An 11,861-nucleotide genomic window follows, 5' to 3' on the forward strand; every position below is an offset into this window, starting at 1 on the left:
ATATGACTTCTGATCTGGATAAGATAGCATAAACGACCCTCCCTCTTCTTCCCCGCTTGTGATAGTTAATTTAATGTGTCAACTTGCCTGCTGGAACATTTCACCTTCTGCTCTTAGACTGAGACTTATACCATTGACTTCTCTGATTCCCATATCTATATATCTGTATCTGTATCTGTGTCTATACATATATATCTCTCCTGCTGATTCTGTTGTCCTTGGAGGACCCTGACTAATGCACTCTTAAATACAGCTATAAACCCTGGAAATAATGCAACAGACAATAATAGGAAAACCCTATAAGGTGAGAAGAGTTAGTTATTCTGCTTAGGTACACCAAAACTGGAGAAACACCACCATGTTGCAGGGCATCGCAAATGCCCTACTTGGAAGGATTTTGCCTCAGCATTGAGGATGAATTAGGCATGGCAACAACCTTTGTTTCTGGTTCTACTAACAAATCGTAAAAGGAAAACCCGAAAGGGTCAAACTTTCCATGTATTTTAGACACACCCCAGAACAAAGTACAAGAATATTGACAGGAATGCAAAAGTATCCAGCATCCAATAACATAAAACTCACATTGTCTAGCATACTATTCATGCAGGAAAATATGGCCCATAACAAGAAGAAAAGTCAATTGCAAACAACCCCAAACTGACACAAATATAAAAATTAGCAGATATATTTATTATAACTGAATTCCATATATCTAAAATCTAGAGGAAAGATGTAATGTGCTTAGTGGAAGCATGGAAGATATAAAAAGACCTGAAGCAAACTTCTAACAATGAAAACTACAGTGTCTGAGACAAAAATATACTGAATGGGATTGATGGCATGTACATGTTGAAAAACAAATATATTAGTGAACATGAAGATAAGCAATAGAGATTATCCATAATGAAACATACAGAAAAAAATCTGAAAAAAACATGAACAAGAAAATAAGTGATCAATGGGGCAATTTCAGGCACCCTAATATATATACAATTGGGATCCCCAAAAGGAAAAAGCAAAAGCAAAATAATCAAAGAAATACTTGCTGAAAACTTTCTAATTTTGATAAAAACTATAAACTCACATATCCAAGAAGTGTAACAAACTCTATTTAAGAGAAATATAAAGAAAACTGCATTGAGGCACATCATAGCCAAATTGCTCAAAACCAGTAACAAGTTAAAAATTTTAAAAGAAGCTAAAAGGGGGGTAAAAAGTATATCACAAACATAGGAATGAAGATAATGATGACAGCAGATTTCTCACTCAAGATAATTCAAGAGACAAGACATTGGAATACCATCTTTAAAGTACTAAGAAAAAAAAATCTGTCAACCTTAAATTCTATATCCAGCAAAAAATCTTTCAAAAGCAAAGGCAAAATAAATATTTTTTTCAGACACAAAAAATTGAAAAGATTATCACTAGCAGATCTCTAGTATAAGAAATATTAAAGGAAGTCCTTCAGCCAAAAGGAAAATGATGCCAAATGGAAATATTCAGATCAAAACCAAGGAATAAAGAGCCCCAGAAATGGTAACTACTTAATATGTAATATGTAAATATTCAGATTTTTTATTATTAAGTTGCTTAGAAAATAATAATCTATTAAAAATTAATAATAACATTAACTAATATCATGAAGTTTATCATATATTAGAAGTAAATATGTAGCAACAGTGGCCTAAAAACAAGAAAAGGAGAGAAGGAAGTAGACTATTGTAAGGTTCTTATGTATGAAGTGGTATAATATCACTTGAAGGGAGGCTGTGATGAGTTAAAAATGTATACTTTAAATGCAAAGGCAACCACTAACATAAGAAACTAGGCTTGTAGCAATAAGCCAATAGAGGAGATAGAATAGAATCATTAAAAAAATAGCTGATTCAAAATAAGGTAGAAAATGAGGGACAAAGGAAAAACATTGGGACAAACAGAAAGTGAACCATGAGGTGGCAGATTTAAAACTAAGCTTACCAACAATCATATTACATAGATGAAGGGAATGAATGAATAAATGAGATAAATGAAGGCAAAATTCCTGCTTTTGGCACAAGCAAGTGCATGATGCCAGTGTCCTGTAGTGAGATGGTAAGGTGTATGAGGCAGGCAGAGTAGTAGATTTGATGGGGAGACAACAAAATTCTATTTGCACTTATTAAATAGAGAGATTGAGTAGGCTCATGTGTCTATAAGGCTTGAGCTCACAGGTTGATGCCTGGATTGGAGACAGAATTTTGAGTGTCAACAAAACATATGTTATTTAAAGCTACGAGACATATTGAGGTCTCCTACAGAGTGGGTATAAATAAATAGGTCAGATAACCATTGCAATCCCCTGCGCATCCTCCACTCGGAAGTGACTATGACATACAAAGACTATGTAGCCAGCAAACTAGACTGAGGGGTGGCTGTGGAAAATAGGAAAAAAACACATATAAGAGTTGCCCACCCTGAGTATTCTACTGAGAGATCAAGGTAGATAAAATCGGAGATTTTGTCAACATGTAGAAAATGGTTGACATTGATTCTGAGACATTTTAATGGAGTGATAGGAATTAAAAGCACTTGGCGTGCAGCTGAAGATAATGGGAGGAGAGGGATGAATGAAGAAATGAAGGTTGTTTATTTTCTCTAGAACTCCAACTTTAACATAAAATTTTCTTTAAAAAAATTTTTTTTAACGTTTATTCATTTTTGAGAGACAGAGAGACAGAGCGCAAGCAGGGGAGGGGCAGAAAGAGGGAGACACAGAACCCAAAGCAGGCTCCAGGTTCTGAGCTGTCAGCACAGCCCATTGGAGGGCTTGAACCCATGAACCGGGAGATCATGACCTGAGCTGAAGTCGGATGCCTAACTGACGGAGCCACCATGATACCCCAACATAATGTTTTCTAAAGTAGTCAGTCAACTCAATTATGAATGAAAGTGTGCATGATAACAAAGACAGTTTTAACACCAAACTTCTAAACCCAAGGAAAATACTTCATGCATCCAGTTTATTCTGTTCCTGAATATATGAAAAGGTTCACAAACACAGGTAAATAAATAAAATATTACAACTTTTTAAATCTCAGACATTTTTCTGAATCATAGGTACAAAGTCACATAAACATGGATCCTACAGAGAAATAGACTATTTTCTTTCGTTTTAATCATTGCTCTCCCCAACTACACAATGTAGCTATAATTAATAGTTAACATACAAGTCTAATTCACCAACATTATCTATTTATACAATCATTCAATAGAACTTTGTAAAAAAAAAGTATATCATTGTTTAAAACAGAGCAATAAGCCTGAAGTGCTTAATGAATACACCAATATAATATTGATGTTATGACTCATGTCTAGATCAGAGAATGATATAACACAACAAAAGGCCCAGAATGTATAGACAAGACAGGATGTTAGAATTCAAGGAACAATGAAATCTTGTTGGGATCTAAAATAAAAAGCTAAAAGAGTGGTTAGGAAAACAGCAACGTGCATCAACAGCATAAAGAAATATTTTGTCCTCTAATAAATTAGAATATTGCCAAGGCAAAAGGAAGACAAGTATTGGGGATGAAAAATTTATAAGATCTGGTTATAGAGGGGAGGGACCAAGATGGCGGAATAGCATGGAAGTTTTTTTGCATCTCTCGTCCCTGAAATGGCAGCCAGATCAACACTAAACCATCTTGCACACCCAGAATACTGATTTGAGGATTAACACAACAATCTGCACAATCTGAACCACAGAACTTGGCAGGTACATGGCGCAGAGAGGTGAACTGGGGGAGACAGAAGCCATGGATGGCAGGGAGCTGTTTTTGCTTAAGATCTATATAGAAACTATGACAGCAAAGGTATATCTTAAGTCCTAGAGTTGTTATGAAGAAAAGGATGAATGATAGAGGTTAGTCAGGTTGACTTCCTTGTCAACTTTAAAGAATCTGGACCTTGGCTACATCACAGATATTTACTAAATGTTGCCCTGTACAGGCACTGCATAACTACTCTACATGCATTGCTTCATTTACTTTTCACAACAAACGTATGAAGCAAGTACTGTCACCAGTCCTGTTTTCAGGTTGAAGAAACAAAGGTCAGAATGATTATGGGGCTTGATTAAGATCATACAGTTGATTAGTCTATATGTGATCCCAGGCAGTCAATACTTCCTCTGTTACTCCTTATCTTACTACTGACAAAAATTCATAGCTATTGCAATTTCCGCATATGGCTACCCTGGCATAGTGGTCCCAAAATTCCGAGACTTAAATTCTAGCGGAGACCTGCCATTAGCTCTCTAAGTAACTTCAAAAAAGTTATTTAATCTCAATGAGCTTCAGTTTCCTCACTAGTAAAGTGGATGTAATATTACTAGACCATATTCTATGGCAAATGAATATCAATATGAAGAATTATTACTGCTCTTATTTTTGCTGTCTTCACCCATCCCTAAAAGGTTTCATTAGATTCTATCTATAAAAGGTAGAGTGCAAAACACTTAGGAAGACAACTTCCTCCTAGAATCCTGACTGAGCAAGGAAGCCTAGTCCATTCTATTAGGATAGACAAGAAACTTTTTTTTTCCTATTATTCTTTTGCAGGAGAATTTATACACAGCTATCCAAATCACAATACCATATCAAAACTTTTACTTCAGACTTCCTTCTTTACTAAAAATCTATCTCAAGGAAATCATTCAAAGGAGAAAACTGGCAATATAGATGGTAAGTTTTTTTTTTGTTTGTTTGTTTTTTACAGAGAAAAATCCAATCAACAATAACAAAAACCTCCATGTGAAGCGTAGGGCTGCGGGTTTAGTGAATTACAGGTGGAAATTTTGAAATACTATGAAATTTATCAAGTGAAAAATAAATTTTGAACTATTAAAGGAGTTTAGTAAAGTAACATTAAATGGGAAAAATAGAATAGAAAATAATATATGCACAATGATTATGACCATACATGTGAAAAAAATTCAAAAAGAACTCATAGAAATTTGAAGTGGTAATTTTGTGTTTTTTCCCCTTCATTTAAGTACATTGTTTTAAAATGTCTTATATTTATTTAAGGTATTCTAAATTTTTAAAAAAATATATGAGTAACTAAAACAACACGATTTTCATATCCTCCTCCCAAAAGGAAAAACAAATGTCAATTTCAATTCTTCCTTTATTTCTGGTCTCTGTCTTGAGAAAGTTGTCTTCTCTTTCTGGTACATCTGCTTTGGGTATACAAGTTGTCCATCTTGAAAATGCTCCAGTTCAATCTGTTTATCTCTGATTTGGTGCTGAAGCCTTATTCTGACCCCCTGACACTATTAGGATATTATCAGCAACTCTTCCAGAAAGCCGCAAACAATGCCCGTCTTTCATTCATTTGTAAGTATTTATTCAGTCTCTTCTATGTACCAGGTTGTGGAGATTCAATAATGAGAAAAGCCTCATTCCCTGTACTCACTAAAGTTATTGTCTCTCTGTTTATTTTAATTTTAAATGAGACAATATTAAACAACATCTTTGAAAAGGAGAAAATAAAATTCATCCATATTCCACCATCTCCTAACACAATGTTCTTTTTGGTATATTTCCCTCCTGTCTTTGTCTTCATGCATACATATTTTATAAATTTATAATTACAGCTTAAGTGGTAAAGTATGATTTTGCATTCTGATATTTTTCACCAGAATCACTAAGATCTCTTCCATTTTCTACAAAGTTCATAGTGACCACTTTTTAATCCTTGCCGATAGTCAGCCATATTCTGTGTTTGTCCTTCTCTAATTTCTGGATATTTAAGTTATTTTTGGGTATTTTCCCTCTTACATTATAATTTAGATCATACCAAAAAATAAATAATTCTGGCTGCTTGCAACCTGGCACTTGCTTACACCTTCAGCTTCTCTAGCCTCTCCCAAGCTGAAATTCTGTGCTCTGGTCATACCGATACTTGAAATCCAACTGCTATGTGTTGTCTATGTCTCTGACTTTTTGCAGATATTCTTACTCCTGCCCATTAGCTCCTAATTTCTCAATCCCCATCTTTGTCAGTCAATCTCTTCATCACCTTCTGAGCCTCAACTTAGATATCATTTCATCCAGGAACGTTTTTAGAACCCTTGCATTGGAGCTTAGGTGGCAGGACTTTTTGCATTCGCCCATGCATCAATCCACCAATCATGGCACTCAGTATTTAATATTCCAAATGGTTAAATGACTCACCTATATCTCCTGCTAGACTATAGGTTCCATGAGAAATAATATCTTTCTTTCCATTTGCTTTTCTTTCCTTTTTTTTCTATAGCCTGTCATTCATGTGCAGGAATTTTGTGTAGAAATTATTATTACTATTCCATTATTAGTTTATAGTCTTGGAACTCTACTTATAGGAATTCTTTAAGAATCTCATAGATTCTACGTTCCTCTAGACAATATTGACGTTATTTTTCTGCTGCATGCCCAGAGACAGTGCTGTCCTCATCTATTTTAAAGTAAAATCTCAGGTAATGGCTTTTCAGGTTCCAAATGTTGAATTCAGTCCCTAGTCTCTCACGAGGGCTGACCTTAGGGCAGAGATTTCTCAAAGGCAACTCTTTATCCACCTGCAACAAAAGCCTGAAAATGTTCTCTCTCTCTTTTATGCCTCTGTGGAGCATGTTTTTAAAACTAGTCTTTTCTATGAATTCTTTGTGGTTTTATACTTTGTCCATGGAGGAGGGTGTCCAGTCTGACTCCATGCCCTTCACTGGGCCAATAATGTTGTCACCCATCTTACTAATTAGATTGCTAAAACAAGACATATAAGCCAATCATATGGATTGGTACACACCCCTCAGGGCAGCCTGCAGCTTCACTCTTCTCCCACCTCCACTGAGTGATGATTCTATTCTTTCCCTGCCCTTTCTGCCAAGCTCACTCATTTATTTAAACCGGCCTTTAAAAATTTCATTTTATGTGGCATTTTTCATTTCTTTGTATGAGGAAAATTTCTAGCTATCTATAACCATCATATTTCTAGAATAGAAGCCATTAGTATTGGCTTTCTTGTTCACTATTGAATCCTTGCAACGAGTGAGGTGCTTGGCGTGGATCAGATGTAATGCAAAAATTTGTAGAATAAATTAACTAATTAAGATGAAGGATATGCTCTACCCAAGGTTTGCTTCTGAATCATTTCTTCAGAAAAAGTTGGACTGCTCAGTCCACGATATGAACAATTAATGTCTCCTCATACACCTGCTTGGGTATACAAGAAAAGATGCACAATATACATAGCAAGTTAATAGGTTAGTACACATTTTTAATTTATTTTGAGAGAGAGAAAGAGAGAGAGAGAGAAAGAAAGAGTGGGAGAATGAGAGAATCCCAAGCAGAATCCACACTGTCAGTGCAGAGCCTGATGCAGGGCTTGAACTCATGAACCGCCAAGATCATGACCTGAGCTGAAATCAAGAGTCAGATGAATAGATGTCTGAGCCACCCAGGTGCCCTGGTTAGTACATATTTTAGGCATGCTGTAAATTTTTACTAAATGGTTAATAATTTGTTTCCTTTCTCCTCTGAGGCACAGTATACATTATCATTCAGCCTTGTCTATCTAATGTGTGCTCCATAATGACCTCTAATGCACTGAACGGAATGCTCTGGAAGCCAAAAAGTTTGCTTTGCAGGCAATCCTGAATATTACAGGATACAAAACATTAATTTGGTCTTTACTTTGTGATGTAAGAGTGTCAAGTACAGATTAATTAGTATGAATAAAGCATTTATTTCCTTCTAAGACATGACTTCATTGCCTAGCTAAGGTCATATCCTATTCTTAATTTTTCTTCTACCTAAATCTACACTTACCGAATGTAGATAGAAAAAAATACAATTTTCCAAATATTCCTTATAACAATTTTGACCATGAAAGGTTAAGTACTTCCATGGGAAACTTGAACTTATGTGATGAATTTACACGCACAATAAACCAAGATCACTATTTTTATCTGTACTAATGGGCTGATCTTCCTAAAGAGGAAAGGCTCTCCTGTGTATTAATTAGCTTTGATACCAGTTGATAAAGACAAGAATGTCTCCAGGGCCTGATATGTTCTTTATCATACAACTAGAGTCTAGAAAGTCAATTTGGGGATAACCATACTCTGGGAATATCTTCCCTGAGGTTTTAGAAAAGTTTAACTGGGGCTCCAAGCAAGAAAGTAATTCTGGTGTGTGTGTGTGTGTGTGTGTGTGTGTGTGTGTGTGCACATTTGTATGTATGTGAACAGGAAAGAGCATGATACAAGAAGAGGTGCTCAGTGAATATTTGCTGAATGGGATGAAAATAACATAGACAAAGGGCTCTTTCTTCTGCATGGCATATGGGAATCTGATGGTTCAGAGACCATGTTGTTTCCTTCAAAGTTGCAGGTTTCTTGGGGGAAGGATCTACTGTAGCAAATGTCATCCTCCCTTCCTCATGCCTATACCGATCCACCATACCAGACAACTTAGAATGACCTTTTGTTTCTTAGCATGTCCTTATGTTCAATTTTCATCCAAGAGTCTGTACCCAAACCAAATATTGTCTTATGGCTCTTCTTCAGGCTTGGGTCATTCATCATGGACAGAGCTTAAATCTGAATGCTTTCTAGAAGTTGGTACTAAGTTATTTGTCAAAGGCTAGTATATTAGTTAGGATGATTATCACCAGCTGCTGAAACAATCTCAAGATCTCAGTGGTTTAGCAAAGGAAAATTGTCATATCCCACTAAGATCAAGCAATTCTCCTTGGCGGCTCTCTGAAAAATAAATAGGAAATTAAGGTCTTACCCTTTTGTGAATCTGCTATCCCCTTAGGACTTCTCAAGGCCCTTGGTTGGACTTCCTGTATTCAGCCATTAAACAAGAAAAAGAGAGAGTGAGGAGGATCTTGCAGGTGGTTTTATAGCCAGGCCTAGAAATAGCCTACATGAATTATGTCTGTCCACACGGCAGTCACATGGCCTCAACCAAAGTGCAAAATCTGCTAGGATATGTACGTAGGAGAAGGAAATGATATTACTGAACATCTAGTTCCACTCTGACATAGCTAATTTTTATGCCAAATATATTCCTCAAAATAGATGTGGGCCCAATGTGGAAAATCCAAGATCATAAAGAAGGAAAAGTAGATAATTATTTTCTTATCTATATTATAATTTGATATTATATTTAAATGTTCAAAACAATGGAATTTACTGAAATTATTAGCATTCCATTAAACTAGGAATCATCAAATTCAATAACAGGTAATATAAGAAAAGATTTCATATCATTCAAAACTATAAGATTATCAGGAATAAATCTAATGAGAAATTAGAAAACTTATGGAGAAATTCATTGAAATTTCCTGGAAGATAGGAAAAGAACTTCAATAAAGGGAGAGATATATTCTGTTACTTGAGATGAAAACTCTACATGTTAAACATATCCTTTAATTACCAATTAATCTTTGAAGTTAGTGCAATACAAAATATGAGAGGCATATTCCAAACCTCATATGAATAGAGGACTAAATTTCACAAAGAATGACAAGGAGAGGAATTTTGCCCTACCAGATTTCAAGTCTCATTATAATGCCATAATAATTAAAAGTATGTGAAGCTGATGCAAAAAAACCCAAAATAGACAGTAAATAAATGGAATAGGCCAGAGGACTCAGAAATAAACTTACACATAAAATGAGATCTAATTTAGAATAGAGGGACTATCACAAATCGGTGAGGATAATGAGGAATGGACAGATTTCTCAATAGCTTTTGACTAGAAAAAAAGTTGAGTTCTATATCAGACCAAACACAAAAGGTAATTTACATATGTATTTAAAATATAACATGAAAAAGAATTCTTTAAAATTGTAAAAGAGGACAATATAATTTCTGGTAATTACAAACTTCTTAAAACATACCAAGCATTTACCAGAAAATAAATCAGAGGTAAAAGTGACTACATCAAAACTAAAATTCTCAGTATGAAAAGTACACATCTAACAAGGCTAAGTGGCAAGCAACAGAGCACTAGAAAATTTGCAATATAAGAATAGAAAATACCCAGAATAGCTAAAGAAATCTTAGAAATTAATAATAATAAAATCAAACTCATAAATATGGGCAAGGAAAAAGCAACTCACAGGGAAAGAAATATGAGTGTCCAATAAGCATATGAAAGGTGCTAAACTTTACCATTAACCAGAGAAATGCAAATTGCAAACTGACAGAATAATTACGCAGAATATGACAGAATAATCATTTTCCAATCATCAGAATGTCAATATCTAACTATAATAGTAGTGAATGTTGACATGGACCTGAGTAATGGTCCTCTTATATTCTACTAATTGAAGGTCAAACTGGTAGAGTTGCATGAAGATCAACTTGACAATATCCATGAAATTGAAAATTTAATAACCTACAGTCCAATATTTACTTTTAGAAATCTATTCTATGTGGGAACATAGGTGGCTCAGACGGTGAGTGTCAGATTCTTGATTTCAACTCAGGTCATGATCCCAGGGTGGTAGGACTGAGCCCTGCATTGGGCTCCATGCTGAAAGTGGAGTCTGCTTAAGATTCTTTCTCTCTCTCCCTCTGCCCTTTTTTCCCTTGCACTCTCTCTCTCTCTGAAATAAAATAAAATAATAAAATAAATAAAATAAAGTAAAATAAAACAAAACAAAATAAAATAAAATATATTCTAAGAAAAAATTGAATCTGATTATAGGGCAAATATGAATGGGTATTCATTGCAGTATTATTTGTAATTGCAAACAAACTGAAAACAACCTAAACACTTAACAATAATGGAATGATTTAATAGGATAATGGATTATGTATAAAATAGAAAACTATACAGCAATCAAGATGACCTAAATGTACATATATCTCAATGGGTAGATGTTAAAAACATAACAATAATGAATAAAACCAGAACCAAGATGAGATATACCATGTGATACAATTTATGTATTTTATTTTATTTTTTTGACTTGCAAAATAAATATTTTATTATTATTATTTTTAATTTTATTTAAATCCAAGTTAGTTAAAATATAGTATAATAATGGTTTCAGGAGTACAATTTAGTGATTCATCACTTACATATAACACACAGTTCTCATTCCAACAAGTGCCCTCCTTAATGCCCATCACCCATTTAGCCCATCCCCCCCAACACCCCTTCAGCAATCCTCAGTGTGTTCTCTGTATTTAAGAGTCTCTTGTGGTTTGCCTCCCTCTCTGTTTTTATTTTATTTTTCCTTCCCTTCCCCTATGTTCATCTGTTTTGTTTCTTAAAGTCCACATATGAGTGAAATCACATATTTATCTTTCTCTGACTTATTTTGCTAAGCATAATACATTCTAACTACACCCATGTTGTTGCAAATGGCAAGATTTTATTCTTTTTTATCACCAAGTAATATTCCATCATATATATACCACATCTTCTTTATCCATTCATCAGTCAATGGACATCTGGTCTCCTTCCATAATTTGGCTATTGTTGACAGCACCGCTATAAACATTGGGGTGCATGTGTTCCTTCGAACCAGCATTTTTGTATCCTTTGGATAAATACCTAGAAATGTAATTGCTGGGTCATTAGATAGCTATATTTTTATTTTTATTTTTATTTTTATTTTTATTTTTATTTTTATTTTTATTTTTTTGAGGAACTTCCATACTGTTTTCCAGATTGATTGCACCAGTGTGCATTCCCATTAGTAGTGCAAAAGTGTTCCCCTTTCTCTGCATCCTCACTAACATCTGTTGTTTTCTGAGTTTTTAATTTTAGCCATTCTGACAGGTGTGAGGTGGTATCTCATCATGGTTTCGATTTGTATTT

This window comes from Panthera tigris, chromosome D2 (genome assembly GCF_018350195.1).
Source record: "Panthera tigris isolate Pti1 chromosome D2, P.tigris_Pti1_mat1.1, whole genome shotgun sequence".
Taxonomy (NCBI): domain Eukaryota; kingdom Metazoa; phylum Chordata; class Mammalia; order Carnivora; family Felidae; genus Panthera; species Panthera tigris.